This window comes from Hipposideros armiger, unplaced genomic scaffold (genome assembly GCF_001890085.2).
Source record: "Hipposideros armiger isolate ML-2016 unplaced genomic scaffold, ASM189008v1 scaffold_53, whole genome shotgun sequence".
Lineage (NCBI taxonomy): Eukaryota > Metazoa > Chordata > Mammalia > Chiroptera > Hipposideridae > Hipposideros > Hipposideros armiger.
Window position 1 is genome coordinate 242674 of NW_017731403.1, and position 17146 is coordinate 259819.

The 17146-nt window shown below is 38.9% G+C and overlaps 1 long non-coding RNA gene across 1 annotated transcript; it reads right to left on the reverse strand.

Annotated features, from left to right (window-relative positions):
• Positions 1-229: 229 nt before the first annotated feature.
• On the reverse strand, positions 230-2754 carry LOC109381821 (uncharacterized). The gene is made up of 2 exons (XR_002123819.1): positions 2437-2754; positions 230-1685 (listed from the first exon to the last, which is right to left on the reverse strand). It is a non-coding gene; the product is annotated as an uncharacterized LOC109381821 (long non-coding RNA).
• Between the last annotated feature and the right edge of the window lie 14392 nt (positions 2755-17146).

Genomic DNA, 17146 nt, shown 5'->3' on the forward strand with positions numbered 1-17146 from the left:
ACTCATCCATTTAAAGTAGACCCCTCCCCTCACCCTTTTTTTGTTTTGTTTTTTCATAGCACTTATCACTACCAGAAATTATCTTGATAATCTAATAGTTAACTTCTTATATTTATTATCTGTATCCTTCAACTAAAATGTAAGCTCCACCAGGGCAGAAATCTTACCGGTTTATTCACTGTATTCCCAAGGTCTAAAACAATGCCTGGCCATAGAAGATATTCAGATATGAATGAATCATTAGTTTAATAAAATTCTGAGAATGAAAAGACAGAAAAAACAAATCTAGACATTGAAATAGTCTGGCTCAAAAACACAGGTTTCTGATCTTGTCATACCTTCCCCTTTAAAAGTCAGTCTCATCCCACACCCATAGATTCCTCCCAAAAGGCCTGAGCAGCTTGGAAGAGTTTTCTATGCCTTCTTTGTCCTTAGCCTGATTCTGAGAGATAGAGTTCATCTTACTTCCTGCTCACACCCTAGTGGCCTTGAGTTCATTCATAGCCAAAGACAAGAATCGGTCTTTAACTCACCAAGAACCCTTCAACCTAGAATGTCTCTCCTCCCCAAACGATTGTCAGGTCCATTTAGGTCTGACAGCAACTGGACTCCAACCTCCATCTTCTAAGCCCCTCCCCCAGGTTAGGGGAAACCCTCTCAGGCCATTCTCTCCATTCTCAAGTCAGTACAGGGGATGTTTGCTGATGTGATCCAGGGCAGAGAAGTGGTTGGAAATTGGGTGAGGGTGATGCTCTTTCACTAAAGTAAGGTTTGCGTATTAGTGAGAAATTGGGTCAAAATTATATGGACTAGAGGAATACAAATTCATTAGACTAGATGAAGGTCTTTAAAATGAGAAAAGTTGCAGCCATGGAGTGGAAGACCCTCTGTTTCCCTCCTCCCATGCCTTGAGAGTGGAACTTCCTCACCATGAAAAGTCTGTGGACACTGAGACCTGCGCTCCCTCCTCCCACAGGCAGGCATGTAAGACAGACTGACATGGTATCTCAAAGGGTAGAGGGCCGGCCCTGCTTCCACCAGCATCTGAAATATCTCCCTTTGCAGACTATGCCAGTTTGGGAATGTTCTTGCTGAAAATGAAGCAAACAGATTTTTCCATCTTGCCCCACTCCCCGCAAAAAGTAGCTGGGAAAACAGCCTAAGAGGACAAAATAAGTTTGTACAAAGGCCTATCACACTGTAGAAATAAAAACCCAACATCCATTTCAGGGGTGGCAAACTCAAATACCTCTAGGAACTTAAACAAAGAAAAAGAACCTGCTGGGTCTCCAGCCACATCTAAAGCAAGTGAGTACCCATTATCCTGCCCTAGGCAATTGCCAAGATGGGGAGCATGAAACCAAGTTTACCAGATAGTCCAAATGGTTAAGGGATAAGCAAGAGACAGGAATTTTTATGTGAAATTTCCTAATTTTAAGATTAGGTTTACATTCCACTAAATATAACAGAAAATCCAAAACAACATCTAGCATAAATTAGATAGGAATGTTTTTCTCTGTCGCGAGGCATTTCAGAACAAATCCAGCAGCTCCACAGTGATCAGGGATTCAGGTTCCTTCCAACTTTCCACTCTGTCATTTCTAGGGTGTGACCTTGATCTTCATGACCCAGTATGGCTGCTGGAGCTGCAACAGCTTGGTCCAAACAGCAGGATGGAGGACTGGCTGGAAAAAGAAGGGGACACAGGCATGTGTCTTTTAAGGAAGTTGCCACAAAGCACACCTATTTATATCTAATTGGCTAGAACTTAGCTGCATGGGACCACAGCTATCTGCAAGGGAAGTTGGAAAATGAAACATTTCCCAACTTCCCTTGCAGATACACACACACACACACACACACACACACACACACACACATACACTCTTACATATGTACATATAAATGTATATATGTGTGTGCGTATACATATATGGAGTTATTTTTAGGAACTGGCTCAGGTGATTGTGGGGGCTGGCAAGTCTGAAATGCTTAGGGCAGGCCAGCAGGCTGGAAACTTTGGCAATCTGTATATTACAGCCCTGGGGTAGAATTCCTTCTTTATCAGGAAACCTCAGATTTTGCTCTCATGGCCTTCAACTTATTAGATAAGGCCTACCCACATTGAGGGTAACCTACTTAAACTAATCATAGATATTAATCACGTCTACAAATATCTTCACAGCAACATCTAGATTAGTTTTTGAACAAACAATTGAGCATCATAGCCTAGCCCATTTGGCATATAAAATTAACCATCACACTCTCTAATTTAAAATTTTATAAAACTGTGCAGGCAAAACAACACCTGTCTGAGTTGGGCCTGGCCTGCCTGCCAGTTTGCAATCCTTTCTCTACGTGCTGGAGCAAAGAGCTTGGTCCTTTCTAGACGTGTGTGTGTGTGCGCGCGCGCGTTCTTGTGTGTGTGTTACATACCATTGAGTTGCTTCTGACTCCTGGCCACCCCATGAATGAATGATGTCCACAGTGTCCTGTTCTCAACAGCTCTGCTCTGCTCCTGTAGACTCAAGCCCATGGCTTCTTTTATGGAGTGAATCCATCTCCTATTGGGTCTTCCTCTTTTCCTGCTGCCTATTTTCCAAAGAATCTTGTCTCTTATCATGTGCTCAAAGTAGGACAACTTCAATTTTGTTATTTTTGCCTCCAGCGATGTTTCAAGCTTAACTCACTGGTTCATCTTTCTGGTGGTCTGGGGTATCCGTAGAGTTCTCGTCCCAACATATTTTCTTTTTTTTTTTTTTTTTTTAAAGATTTTTATTGGGGAATTGGGGGAAGGGGAACAGACAAGTTGCTGTCCTTTTGTTCTTCAGTCTAGTTGTGGAGGACGTTGCTTCACTGGCCCCAGTTGGCACCATCATTGCGCTCTTCCCGGGCGAGGCAGATCAGTCACCAGCTTCTGGACGGCCGCTCATGCTGGCCACTCACCCTGGCTACTGGCTACACACGGTAGCCCATGGCAACCCACTACAGCAGGGGCTACAGCCTACGCCGTGGCAACTCATGGCTGCCCAGCTCCAGGTTGAGCTGTTGTTCAGCATCTTAGCTGTAGAGGGCAGTGTCACTGGTCCTCATATGTCCCAACATATTTTCAATGAATCAGTTTTTTTCCTATCAGCCTTCTTCACTGTCCAACTTTCTCATCTATACATAGTAATTTATAGACCTACAATATAAGAATATCCTAACCATACACCCTCCATGTGACTGGAATCACATATTCATGGTAACAAGAGGCCTGCAGTGAACATGCCAAAGTCCTGCCCTTTCTGGGAGACTATACCTAGATAAATAGCTAGTCTCGTTTTGTTTTTTAACCACTTTGTTGATGGGATGCAATCTGATTAACCAACACACTTACTCTTTGTCTTAACTCATGAAATTATTTTCAATTTAAAATCCGAGCTTCTGGTACTAGGTAGTGATTTAGAGAGGCACAGGGGGGAAGGATGAGTGGGAAGGTCGGGAGCTGGGGCTAACAGAAGCCCCGTGGCTCTTTCAGCCTAGAATCACCAGTCATTCGGTTCACCCAGCACCAGCCAGACAGAGGAATGCCTTTCTACTCTCTCCTCAGAAAGTTCCTTTTCACTTGCTTTTCTTTTTTCAAAGTTAACTTTCATATAGTCATCCTAGAAAACAGAGGCATGCAGCAAAGTTGTTCTGTCACTAATTTGTAAGAGGGTTTTATATATTATGAATATTTGTTTTCTAATTCTATTCTTACATGTATTGCAATTATTTTTTCCTAATTTTTAAAATATTGTTTATGATGTTTCTCAGTGTGCTTCTGTACATGTGTAGCTTATCTCAGTCTATTTTAACAATTTAGCACTAGAAATGTGGCTAAAGTGGGCCCATTAAAAGCACTGAAACAAAATTATGTCACTTAGAAATCTGTAATTTCATTAAAATTAAGAAAATAGAGCTAAAATTGTTTTTTCATAAATATGCATCTTTATGTTTCTTAGTTCCTGCAATATTTTTTAAAATATAACAATCATACAAAAATAAAAAACAATTATAATTAAGTGGATCTTTTTTAGTTTTATGGGAAGCAAATTTGGTTTATCTGGTTTAAGTGCTTTTCCCTGATATTTCAATTTCACATGTAAGTTATCTCTATTGTGATTTTGTGTCTATGTCAAGTCCACTGACAATCGTCAGTTCCAAAGAAACCAAGCATAGAATGGGGTCCATATTGTGGTGCCATTTTTCTAATCATTGAAAAATAGTTCTCGGTATTTGAAAATCACAGAATGCTGATAGGACAATCTGACAGACTTAGTGCTTATCAAGTACCTGAGTTTGACCCTCATTTGAATAGATGTTTAACTCTGTAAAACTCATGCTTTGGATAGCAAAAACCATAATTTTAAGCAGGATGCTAACCTATTGGAAGCATTGTCTCAAATTGCTTTTTCGTGACATCCGTTTTGGATAAAATACAGATTTTTCCTTATGCCAGATTCTGCTCTCCAGCTCATACTATTACATATGTTGTTTTACTCTTAACATAGATCAAACGCCTACTAGTTGATAGATCTTGTTTCGAACATGAATAAATATGCTGCTTCTTTGTTTCTTAATTCCTGAAATAATTTTTTTATATAACAATCAGCATACAAAAATGAAAAAATAATTATAATTCAGTGGATCCTTTTTAGCTTTATGTAGATCTTTATCAAGAACATGCATTTTTTTTTTTTTTTTGCATTTCTTGCTCTTTTCTGGGGTAGAATTCGTTCTTCACCAGGAAACCTCAGATTTTGCTCTCATGGCCTTCAACTTATTAGATGAGGCCCACCCACATTGAGGGTAATGCTTACTTCTTAAGCATTCATAATGATGAACTGTCTTCAGTAATGGCTTATGACAAAAATTTGTCATGCTCTTACCTGTATATAATTTGCAGGGCCATTTACAAAATGAAAATGTGGGACCCATGTTCAAAAAGCAGGAAAAAGTGCAGTTAAAGGTACTAATGAAATGGGGATAGCAGTGATACATGAGTAACTCAATGAACTTAAAAATTACAAATGTACTATTTTTGGTGTCAATGCTATATAATATAATAAACAATAGTAGATTATTAATGTGATACCTTGATTGATTATGAAAAATTTCTGGCTCACTTGTCTGCAAATTCATCAAAATTTATACTAGCCATTTTATTTTCATTTTCAATAGATAAGACATTCATTTCATGCAGTTTTTTTCAATAGATATGACTAAAAGCAACATCCATCACTCTTGGAAACTGTACAGCAAATCTGAACAAAACAATAAAAAATACCCCAAAATAACAAAACTTGCCCTCATGTACCTTACATTCCAGTGAGGGCAGAAAGACAATAAAATAATAAGCATAAGTGAAAAATCACATTATAGGGTTTTTTAAGAAGATAGTGCATTTAAAAAAGGATCTCTCTGCTGATGCAACTGTTAAGAATATTTTATAGGCTGTGACAACACTAAGATAAATTTCTAATAAATTATTTTAAAATATAAACTTTAGTACTTCTGGAGTATTGAGTCTTATGGAACAATTTTTCAAAATGTTTATTTTTTCATATAAATTAGTTTTATGTAAGTCTGAATTAAATTTTAAGTATAAATTTATACAATGGCATTTTAATGTTTCCTCAGACTTGAGGAAATGTTTTCTGAAGCTTGTGGAGGTCATACAAACTGAAAGTGTCTACATGATTTGAGTGTAATTCAAAAGTCCTGTTCCGGCCTTGTGTCATTGTATCTTCAATTACAAGGGAAACTTTTTTAATTGTCTTCCTCATTAACAATTGTTTCATTCAAACCTTCATATGAAAATAGTGTTATTTTCTATAGACTGTGATGATCTTTATATTTAATGTCTGTTTCTACACCTGTGGTTATTTGCTTTGCAATGTTGCAGCAGTTTTCAAAATTAGATTCTAAATCTTTTAAGATTCTAAAAATTCCCCCAAATGTTCTATTTTGATGTTCATGTATACATTCTTATTTTGTGCTAATTTACTGACAGTTTGCTGCCCGGGTGCCAGCAATTCCAGTCCCCATGTTAGGCTGTAGGGATGATATTTGTGCAGATGACACAGGGATTGGCAAACTGGCCCACCACTGTGGGGCTGGGCGCGATCCCCATGCAGGTCCCCTTCCCATCTCTGGGGCCATGGCGGTTGCCTCTGCTTCTACTGCTGCTGCTACCATCATCCCTGCAGTGTGGGGGCCCAGGCACCCACCCAGCTGCACCCTGAACTGCTCTGAGGCATGTGCGTGTATGCTGGGGTTGTGTATGCCTGCATTGCCCGAGCCCTTTGCACACACATATGCATTACCTCCCGTTGTGTGTCCACTGCTCACGTGCGTGCTCCGTTGTCCCACAGAACTTCACTTACCAAACACAGATTCAAAAATAAGATTATTAAGACTTTCCAGACAGCAATAGCAGAGGATTAAACCAAGCATGGGGCCCTTCTGAGGGTGGGGCCCTGTGCAGCTGCACAGGGTGCGTTGCATGCCCTGAAGCTAGCCCTGGAGATGGCTACAGTCTATCAGGCATCAGGGTTTGAGCTGTATATAGAATGTGAGGTGATGGGGAAATGATGGCACTGACGGATTTCCCCCATGATCTCATTAACTTAAAGCAATGGTTTTTGGTAAATCTGCATCATCTTCATACTGGAATGTGTGCTCCTTGAGAGCAGGAATCTTGTCTTTTATAACTCTGTATTCACCACAGAGCCTACCTCTGCGCCTTGCTTATAGATGTTAAATAAATTTGGTTAAGTAGATAAATTGCTATTCTTATTTTCAGAGGAGTAACATGTAATAAGATAGAAATTGGTGGGTCCTTTTTTTTTTTGAATAATTTTTTTTATTAGTTTCAGGTGTACAAAAGAACATAATGAAGGGATCTCTTTTTATATAAGGCACTGAACTGATCAAAGTCGGTGCAAAAAAGTTTGATCTGATTGTCTGATCCAGGAAGAGGAATATCATTAATGAGCATTGTGTTTCCTGTACCCACCCTACAAACATGCGTGTGTCAACTTTCCGAGTTTGGTAGGAGTCTTTCTGCCTTTGCTTGTACAACAGAGAATGTTATGATCAGTTTCTGGTATTTTTCCCTTTGTTTCCTAAGAGGACTTACTTCTTTTCCAGATCCAAGATTAGGATGGCATTATTCTTTACCAAGAGTTTCCAAAGGTAATTTTCTAAATACTGCCTTAGACCACACTAGGAAAGACTGCAGACTAGGGAAATCTCACCAGAATACAGTGTGCAAGTGGGAGATGATGACAGGAAGGAGCAAGTTTTTTAATGGGGCATATAACGCTTAATTAAAAACTGTCTCCTTTAGTAGGCAAGTCATGGTGCTATCACTCCATCAAGTACTTGCCCTGGGGTCTTTCTTGCTTCACTTACTGTATAAAAGTTTGAATGTTACGATAAAGGAGACAGACCTTGTCGAGTCATGGAGATGAAAGCTAAGCCTGGATATTGTAAGGCAAGTTACTGTGAGTGCTCAGTCTGTAGGTAGCCATGTCCTTTGTGAACCTCTACTAACCAGGTTTAGGGTCTATCCATATCCCAAAATGCCTTTTGATCTTGATGATAAGTCCGTACCCTATGAATAAGTAAAATTTATTAGTAGGCATGCTAAAAGTAGCATACTCAGATCTTACGTATTCCTTCTGATACGCCTTAATAGTATCAGATGCTTCAGCATCTAAATAAACACAACCTGATAAAGACACTTCAGAGAATGCAAATAAAATTCATCTGTGGTAAGAATCTATGTCCCTCTTATATAAAACGACAATGAGAACAACAACAAAACTTAACAAATTGACAACCTGGAAAGTTGTTCTGAGAAGGGAAAAATATTAAAGCATATAAAATCATGATTGTAGATAGAACTTATTCTACACATTCTGGAATTCTGGAATGAGAAAACAAAACTATTGAATGAAAGAAGGATTTTTGTTTCTGAAAGCATACAGAGTTTATTAAAGCAAAAGTACACACTTGAGAAGGAAGTGTGTGTGAACTGAGAGATCGAGTCCCTGAAAGAGGGAGTTTTATAAAAGACAAAAGTTGTGTAATAAACTTAGAAGATACAAGTCAAGATCACCAAAGATATTACTGAGATTTTTTTTTATTACTGAGATTTTTAATGAGAGGCTCAAAATGGATTTAGGTAAATTTATAATAGATTAATAAATTATTTAGCAACATCAGGATTTTTTGATGTCTTTTCCATCTATAAATTTTTGAGCTTGATTTCATGGAGTGCAGTTATCCCCTAACAAATTTTGCACCCAGAATTGTAGACACTGGAGTATGGGAGAGAAGAAAGTGAATCCGTTCCCATTTCATTGGACCTCCTGAGTTGCATAATCCTGAAATCTAGTTTGCTTGTATGTCTTGAAAGCAAAATCATGTAAGGACACTCCATAGACAATTGGAGGTGGAAAAGGAGGAAGATGAATTGGAAATACAGTTGGGCTACAACAGCTAGGTGGGAAGGAGAGGTGGCATACTGAATAATCCTGATAAACTAAAGTCCACCCTTTTCTGTTCATTACTATGGGCCACATTTTGCACTGAAAATGACTTACACTCACCATTTCACAAGCACAGAGTTGAAGGAGGAGTATTTTAGAGGAACAGTTTCTTTCCAATTTATGGGATTACGTTGTTCCTCTGACAGTTTTTTTTTTTTTAATCTCAAAGACTATACAATCCACGTGACAAAAAATTATGGTCAGCGTTAGATAATAAGCAGTCCACGTGGTAATAGGTCCAGAGGTCAAGAAGCAAGGAACTCAAAGTGTTGATTTTTTTTTTAATTTAGGAGAGAAATAAGAATTAAAGATATGGGCTTCAAGTTGAAGAGTAATCACTATCCACTAAAAGGTTTTAATCTTAATATTTTGAAGACAAAATGTATTTATTCCTATTTCCCACAAATGCTGCGCTTTTCTTATAAAACCTGATAAAACATATGTGGGTGGAATTGTAACAATTTATAGGTTCTTAAGCATTTCTTTTGACTGAATTTCATTTTATTTCCTCCTTATTGTGATTGTTACTGGTTTTTTGGTGTATAAATAACAATTGGATCAGCACTTGATCTTTGTAAGATAGATATTACTACAATTCTCCAACAAAGTAAAGGAGATTAGTATTTATTCAGACTACAGTGACAACATAAGCATTCATTTAATAAATATTTATTGAGTGTCTATTATGTACCAGACACTCTTCTAGTGCTGGGGACACATTTGTGAACAAAACAATAAAAAATACCCCACAACAACAAAACCTGCCCTCATGTATCTTACATTCCAGTGAGGGCAGACAGACAATAAAATAAGCATAAGTGAGAAAGCACATTGTAGAGTTTTTTTTAGATCATCAGTTGGCTATTGCTACAGAATAAACCACCTCAAAACTAGGTGACTCAAAAAAATAGGTATTTATTATTGCTCACAAGAGCAAAGGGAGGTGGAAATGAGAGAGGGTTAGGTTGCAACTTTAAATAAGGAGGTGACCTTATTGAGAATGTGACTGTGGTAGGCAGCCTCTTGGATGGTCCCCAATGATCCACACCTCCTGATAATCCTGTCCTGTGTAATCACCTTTGAATGTGGGCTGGACATACTGACTCCCTTATAACAAACAGAATATGGCCAAAGTGATGGCCATATTCTTCTGAGATTACTTCTGAGATTAGGTTACAAAGAGATTGTGTCTTCTGTCTTGCACACCCTTGCTTGCTTAGATGGAACCTGGATACTGTGCTATGAGCTGCTCCAAGGAGAGACCCATCTGGCAGAGAACTAACTAACTGAGGGAGGCTCCTGGCCCTCAGTTCAATAGCCGATGAGGAATTGAATCATGCTAACGTACATGTGAGGGAGTTTAGAGTTGGGTACCTCTCAGCAGAGCTTACAGATGAGACCTCAGCTCTAGTGACACCTTGATTGTAGTGAATCCTTGAGGCAGCGGCACCCAGCTAAGTTGCACCTGAAATCCTGATGCACAGAAACTATGAGATAATAGATGTTTGCTGTTTTAAGCTGCTAAGACTTTTTTTTTTTCCCCACAGACTATAGTTTAGTGGTTACCAGAGGGTAAGGGAGAAGAGTGGTGGTAGATGAGGGTAAACAGGATCAAATATATGGTGATGGAAGGAGAACTGACTCTGGGTGGTGAACATACAATGATATATATAGATGATGTATTATGGAAATGAACACTTGAAACCTACATAATCCTGCCAACCAAGGTCACCCCAACAAATTTAATAAAAATTAACAAAATAAAGTTGTTGGCAGGACAAACTACTACTTACTGAACGTGTGCACTCTCTGCAATTACTTTCTGAAGCTCCAAAAAGGGCCTTACCTCATCCCGTGCTCAAAATGTCATATCTACTTAAATTTCCCTTTCTTTCCCTGAACGTTCATGTATGTGGGATCTCTGACCCTTTCATCTATGTAGCTTCCCCATACGTATGTATGTATTAAGTTTGGTCATTTTCTCTTGCTAATCTGTCTCATGTCTATTTGATTATTAGACCAGCTGAAAGAATCTTGAGGATAGAGGGAAGTTTCTTCCTCCCCCACAGTTTCTTATATTTTGGTCACCCAAATGACCAGACTTTGGGAACCCTCCTTAAACTGCTAAGATTTGAAGTACTTTGTCACCTTGCAGCTGCCAGCTCTGAGTGCTCTGTGCAACTGATCCTTTGAAGTCATAAGGGAGTGTCTCAGAATGCTGAGACCCAAGGGAATAATCTCGTAAAGCTTCCTTATCTGATGGTCTCGGAATGCTGAGTCCATCCATAGGGATCCTACGTATGTGTGAAAACACAACTTGTGTTTGAACACAGCGACAAGACACCGAATCATCATACTGGGTTAAGATATTCAAATTTACTTCTTTGTGGCACTTGAGAATAAAAGCTTTCCACCTGCCAGAATCGGGGGCTCAGTCCACAGAGACTTGAGACCCCTGGCCCCAGTAACTCAATACTTGACTCTTGTATTTATTAACCCTTCGCTGCCCCTCCTTGAGCTCCCCAGCTCTTGTCACGCGGGACGTAATAGTACTTTGTTACACAACAATAGATAACTAATCCAGTGATTTGAAGGAGGTGTGGGAGTTAGCCATGTGGCTAGCTGTCTGGCGGAACAGCATTCCAGGCAGAGAAAAGGAGGCCAGTGTGTAAAAAGACTGAAAGAGGGTAAGACTAGCAGGTGAGGTAAGAGAGGTGACTGGGGGCCAGATCATCTAGGGTCTAATAGCTTATTGTAGGAACTTTGGCCTTAACCTGAGAGAAACTGGAAGCTGTTGCAAGATTCTGAGACAGTAGTGACATGATTTCATTTATATTTTCAAAGGTCAGTGTGTGTTATGTTGAGAATCAGCTGTAGGAAATAAGGGAGAAAGGAGGGAGACCAATTAGGAATCTATTGCAGTAAATTAGGCAAGAAATGATGGTGGCTCAAATCAAGATGTCAGAGTTACAGTGATGGATTCTGAATGTATTTTGAAGGAAGAACCACAAGTTAGTGTGGAGTGTGAGAGAAAGAGAAAAGTCAAGAAAAACTGAATCGTTTTTGGTTTGAGTAAGTAAAAAATGGGAAGACTGTATTATTTTATAATACCATCTACTGGAAAACAAAAAGTACCCAACCTAGCAATCTACTGCATTATTGAGAACAAAACAGTATCTAAACAAGAAAATAATTTACTATCTCAAATGTGAAGGCAGAGAAACAATCCATCAAATAACCATGAACAAGCAAGGTAACTTGGGAGCACAGAAATAAAGTGAAAAGTCTCCAGAAAGCAAACTCAAAGTCATGGAATACTGTTATTTAAATGACAGAGAATTCAAGATTGCAGTTAGGAAGCTCAGCATGATACAAGAGAACTCAGAAAGGCAGTTCAATGAGGTCAGAAATAAAATTAATGAAAAAAAGGAGTACTTTACAAAGAGACTGAAACTATAAAAAAGAATCAAACAGAAAACCTGGAGCTAAAGAACTCAATAAATGAGATGAGAAATGCATTAGAGAGCACTGGAAATAGAATGGACTAGATGGAAGAAAGAATTAGCTCAAAGAAAGAAACCTAGAAATGACCCTGGAGGAAGAACAGAAAGAACTAAGAGTTAAAAAAGATAGGAAAGAACTCTATATGAGCTATCTGAATCATTTAGAAATAGCAACATAAGGATAATAAGTATTCCAGAGGGAGGAGAGGGAAGAGAACCCACTCAAAAAAAAAAAAAAAAAGAATTTCCCAAACCTATTTGTCCTACCCAAATTAGGAATGAAGAAATAAAACTGTCAGTCTCTGTGGATAAGAGGATTCTATATATAGAAAAACCTAGAGACTCCATAAAAACAACTTTTATAAACAATAAACAAATTCAGTAAAATTCCAGAACAAAAAAATCAATATACAAAAATCTGAAAAAAAAATATGTTGCATTCCTATATACTAACAACAAAATAACAGAAAGAGAAATGAAGAAAACAATCTCCATTACAATCACAACAAAAAGAATAAAATACCTAGGAATAAACTTAACAAAGGAGGTGAAGGGCCAAAAGCTACAAGACATTGTTGAAAGAAATTGAAGAAGACATAAAGAAATGGAAAGGTATGCTGTGTTCATGGATTGGAAAAATTAACATTGTTAAAATGACCATGTCACCTAAAGCAATGTACAGATTTAATATTTTTTCCCTATCAAATCCCCTATCAAAATCCCAATGGCATTTTTTCACAGAAATAGATAAAAAAAATCTTCAAATATTTATGGAATCACAAAAGACCCTGAATGGCCAGAGCAATCCTGAGAAAAAAGAACAAAGCCAGAGGTATTACTCCCTGCTTCAAACTAGACTACAAAGCTACAGTAATCAAAACAGTATAATATTGGCAGAAAAATAGACACACAGATCAATGGAACCGAATTGAGAGTGAAGAAATAAACCCACACAGACATGGGCAACTAATTTTCAATGGAGGAGTCAAAAACATACAATGGAGAAAGGAATATCTCTTCAGTAAATGGTGTTGGGAAAACTGGAGAGCCACATGCAAAGGAAGCTAGACTGCTATCTGATACCATACACAAAAATTAGCTCAACATAAAAACTTGAATATAAGACCTGAAACAATAAAATACAAAGAAAACATAGGCATTAAACTTACGACCTTGGTCTCAGAGGGGTTTTTGTAAACTTGACCCAAAGGCAGGGGAAGTAAGAGCAAAAATAAATGAATGGGACTACATCAAACTAAAGAGCTTCTGCACAGCACAAGAAACCATCAACAAAACAAAAAGGCAACCAATCAAATGGAAGAACGTATTTGCAAATGATACCTCTGTTAAGGGGCTAATATCCAAAATATATAAAGAACTCAGCCAACTCAACAAAAAACAAACAATCCAATAAAAAAAATGGGTGGAGGATTTGAATGCCTCCTTTTCTCAGGAAGACATATAGGAGGTCAACAGATATATGAAAAAACGCTCAACATCACTAGCTATAAAGGAAATCAAATCAAAGCCACAATGACATACAACCTCACACCTATTAGAATAGTTATTATCGATAAGACAAGAAATACGTGTTGGAGATGATGTGGAGAAAAGGGAACCCTTGTACACTGCTGGTAGGAATGTAAATTGGTACAGCCACTATGGAAAACAGTATTGAGGCTCCTCAAAAAATTAAGAATAGAATCACCATATGACCCAGCAATCCCTCTTCTGGGTATTTGGGTATTTACAATAGCCAAGACATGGAAACAACCTAAGTGTCCTTCAACAGACGATTGGATAAAGAAGATATGTACAGTGGAATACTCAATCATAAAAGATGAAATATTGCCATTTGCAACAACATGGATGGATTTTGAGAGTATTATGCTAAGTGAAATTAAGTCAGATGGAAAATGACAAGAACTGATGTCACTCATGTGTGGGATATAAAACAAAAAGCAACAAACAAAAAATAAACTCATAGATGCAGACAACAGAATGGTAGTTACCAGAGGGGCAGGGGCAGGGGCAGGAGGGAGGATGAAGAGGCTAAAGGGGGTCAAATATATGGTGATGGAAGACTAGACTTCAGGTGGTGAGCATAGAGTATAGACATGTTATATTATAAAGTTGTATGCCTGATATTTCTTCACCAGTGTTACCCCAATAAACTTAAAAAAGTGTCCTTCAACAATAGTAATGAGGGAAGATAGTGTATATGGGCACAGATGCTTAGGCGGGTGGAGGTGGTGGTGGTAGTCTGTGGAAGTTCTTTTCCAATAGCTTCATTTTCTTGAGGACAAGAAGATGCAGAGTCAGCAGAGAGGGAGAGTGGATGGATCAGGGAATCTTACTATGACTGCAGCATTAAAGACCACTTAAGGTTAGTGATCATTAATTTGAAGTGGGCTGTCCGTGGATTGTTTTTCTCCAGCCAAAGTTCAGTTGCAGAGGTGCACACACAAAGGAGGGAGAGTTGAATTTTATCAGGACTGTGGCTTTGCTAAATCAGTCGGAAAAAGCAATCTAGGGAAGAAAAAGTTGAGGTTATATACAAAGGAATGATTATAGTGATTTACCTGGAATTTAAGCAGGGTAAGGAGGTAAGACTTATGAGAGGCAAGGGACAATAAAAATGCTATGAGATCAATAAATTGGAGGTCCCAATAGGGTGGAAAGATTATGGGAGTTGCAGTGCTAGAACAATGAACTGGAAAGACATAGTAACCAAGGAAGCAAAATATTGTCTCTATTTGGGGCTAGCATTCTAGCATCTGAACAGACATTGTTTGAGAGTCACTTACCTGTTAACTACCAAACTCCTCTTTTTGTATACGGAAGCAAAAATGTTTTGCATGGAGTACTTACTTCCCCCTTCTCCTAGTTTTATTCCTATGGTATTTCTCAATGAAACGATTCCATGAAATCAAGTCTTGTTTTTTTAAAGTGTGAACAGAACCTGCAGATGGATAGGAAGCATGAGCAGGGTCTCAATGGAAGGTGGTGCAGGGTTGTGCACTGCACAAAGGACTCCAGGTTGAAGGCTTGAGTGGGGCTGAGATCCAGCCTGAGCTCTGCTCATTGAGCTGCAGCCCCTTCACCAGCTGCCTTTTGTGCTCACTAAGGTTCATGCCCTGCTATGAGGATGTTCCTAGTGATGTCTTTTCTAATTCACAGAAAGGAGCTATGTAGACCAGAGAACCCTAATAAAAACTGCACATGTGCTATAAGGTTTTACCCAGAGGGCTAGACTCAGCAGGCAGATTTGTTTTTCTGCTGAGAAATCCCTCAAAAATAGAACAAGTTATCAGTCCTTTTAAAGGAAAAAACCCAGTATTATACTTTCTCAATTAAATGCATAGAGTAGCTCTTTATAATAGTTTTTATTTGGATAATTAAATTTTGCTTTACCTCAAACCAATACATGGCTTTCTAGATCACTGGTATTTGAAAAAATGATGAAGTATGACTCACATGAATTATTAATGGATCACTGCTGCCTCCACTGTTTCTTGTCCATTTATCAGAAAAATGTTAGGTTAGACTAACATAAGATATTTATAAAAACCAGTTGATTTTTTTTTTTTGATAAGCAATGTGAAAGAGCGGGCAGAAATTATTTACATAGGTGCTCATTTACTATTTGAAGTTCTTGTTTAATGTATCAGTTCATTTTGAGATACATTACTTATCAATGGTCCATGAGTTTTCAGGTACCTTTAGATATGCAAATGTTTAGTCTCCTTAAACTATTAAGCTTTACATAAAAACATCTGCAAAGGTTGTTTTCTGGGGATAAGAATTCTGGCAACCACTCATTGAATTAAACACATAATACAGAACAGTTTTGTGGAGACGAAATCATCCAAGCTGGCTGAAAAGCAAATATTAGCATAAGGGATAAGCCACAACCTGGAGACTTAACAAAGGCTATTTTTGCACTTTTATAGTCAGTAGTTAACCCAGGGAATGCTGTTATGAGGTAGCTCAGGATCGTTTTCCCTAATTTAATAGTAACAGAGAGTGAAATGAGGCAATCCAACTAAGTTCGCAGGAAAATCAAGAATCTCCACCCCCAAGAGATTTGTGGATTACCCATGTGACCGCTTTGCCAACTCTGGTGCTCTTCCTTTAGGCACACGGAACATTTTCACTGACACACACAGCAATGCTGATTGTGATTTTGCAAGCTCAGCACCATTCTCAATTATTCTCCATAGCTAGGCTTTCATCAAAGACCACGCTCCTCTCTTCTGAGCCCCTTTGAAGACAATGCAACTTTCTCTTTTATCTTCACCTAGCACTGCAATCTTTGGGCAGGAAAGGGAAAGTAGGAAACATGGAAGAGTATGCAGGGGACAGCAAGGATAGTGGGAACTGAAATGCTCTCTCGCAGGCCCTGATGATGGCTCTCCACAGGGATACTCATTATTTTACTTAAAAGTACATACAATGGGGCCGGTCGAGTGGCGCATTGGTTAAGAGCTGGCTTGGGACGCCAGAGGGCCCCAGTTCAGGTCCCACATATGAGGGCCAGTGACACTGCCCTCCACAGCTAAGATGCTGAACAGCTGCTCAACCTGGAGCTGGGCTGCCATGAGTCACTGGCGACGACGTAGGCTGCAGCCCCTGTGGCAGTGGGTTGCCATGGGCTACCGTATGTAGCCAGCAGCCAGCGTGAGCGGCCAGCAGCCACAGTGAGCGGCCGTCCAGAAGCCAGCGACTGATCTGCCTCACCCGGGAAGAGCACAATGATGGTGCCAACTTGGGCCAGTGAAGCAACGTCCTCCACAACTAGACTGAAGAACAAAACGACAGCAACTTGTCTGTTCCCCTTCCCCCCAATTCCCCAGCGCTGTTCCCATCCCTCAATCCCCCAATAAAAATCTTTGAAAAATAAAGTACGTACAATGAAATTCCAGAACAGCCAAATTCCTAGTCTTACCTATGTATACAATGACACGCTAAAGCAAAATACATGTTTTCCCCCAAGTAATTTCCTATTAAAAATTATTCATACCATTTGTGTGGAAATAAAGACCAAACTGCAATATGCTT